Source organism: Nannospalax galili, unplaced genomic scaffold, assembly GCF_000622305.1.
Source record: "Nannospalax galili isolate Female #2095 unplaced genomic scaffold, S.galili_v1.0 scaffold405, whole genome shotgun sequence".
Lineage (NCBI taxonomy): Eukaryota > Metazoa > Chordata > Mammalia > Rodentia > Spalacidae > Nannospalax > Nannospalax galili.
The window spans coordinates 504,954-506,438 of record NW_008354532.1 but is presented as its reverse complement, the minus strand read 5'-3'; positions in this window follow the sequence as shown (position 1 = coordinate 506,438).

The window sequence follows — 1,485 nt, the reverse complement described above, 5'->3', positions numbered from 1 at the left end:
GATCTTTGATGTCTTTGGTCAGGTTTATTCTGAGATATTTTATTTGTTTTGAAGCTATTGTGAATGGGAGGATTTCCCTGCACCCTTTCTCTTATAAGATTGCCTGTTTTTGGTATATAAAAAGGCTACTGACTTTTGTAGATTAATTTTGTAACCTGCCAATTTACTCAACATGTTAATTTCTAGGAGTTTTCTGGTGGAATTTTTGGCATCTCCTAGATATAATATCCTCTCATCTGCAAAAAGGGATAATTTGATCTCTTCTTTACCAATTATTACTCCTTTAATTTCCTGCTCTTATTGCTCTTGCAAGAGTTTCAAGCACTAAAAAGGAGTGGAGGAGGAGTGGAGAGAGTGGACAGCCTTATCTGGTTCCTGATTTCAATGGGAATGCTTCCAGTTTTTCTCTGTTTAGAATGATGTTGGCTGTGGGTTTGTTATATATGGCTTTAATTATGTTGAGGTATGTTCCCTCCAGTCCAATTCCCTCTAGGAATTTGAACATAAATGTATGTTGAATTTTGTCAAAGGCCTTCTCTACATCTATTGAGATGACCGTGTGGTTCTCTTTGAGCCCACTTATATGATTTATGACATATATTGAACAATCCCTGCATCTCTGGAATAAAGCTGACTTGATCATGGTGGGTGATTTTTTCAACATGTGTCTGTGTGCAGTTTGCAAGTATCTTGTTGAGAATTTTTGCATCTATGTCCATTAAGGATATGGTTCTATAGTTTTCTTTTTTGGTTGTATCTTTACCTGGTTTTGGTATTAGAGTGATGCTGGCTTCATAGAAGGAATTTAGAGGTTCTCCCTCCATTTCTATCTTTTTGAATAAATTAAGTAGTAGTGGATGTAGATCTTCTTTAAATGTCTGGTAGAATTCTGCTGTAAATCCATCTGGTCCTGAGCTTTGTTTTAGTTGGGAGGTTTCGTGTTACGATTTCAATTTTTTGTGTGTTATGGGTCTGTTTAAGCTGTTAATCTCTTCTTGGTTTAGTTTTAGTGGTTCCCATGCCTTTAGATACCTTTCCATTTCTTTTAGATTTTCAAATGTAGCATATAGGTTTTTAAAGTATTCCCTTCTAATGTTCTGGACCTTTTTGATGTCTGTTGTGATGTTTCCCCTTTCATCTCTGATTTTATTGATTTAGAGGTTCTCTTTCTTTCTTTTGGTTAACTGGGCTAGGAGTTGGTCAATCTTGTTTATCTTTTCAAGGAAGTAGCTTTTGGATTCATTGATTCTTTGTATTGTTTTCTTTGTTTCAAGTTCATTAATTTTTGCTCTGACATTTGTTATTTCTTCTTGTCTGCTGAGTTTGGGTTTCATTTGTTGTTGCTTTTCAAGTCTTGAGTTGCAATGTTAAGTCATTAATGTGTGTTCCAATTTTTTAATGTAGGCACTTAGAGATATAAACTTCCCTCTAAGGACAGCTTTCAATGTGTCCCATAGGTTTTGTTGTGTTGTATCATCCTTTTTG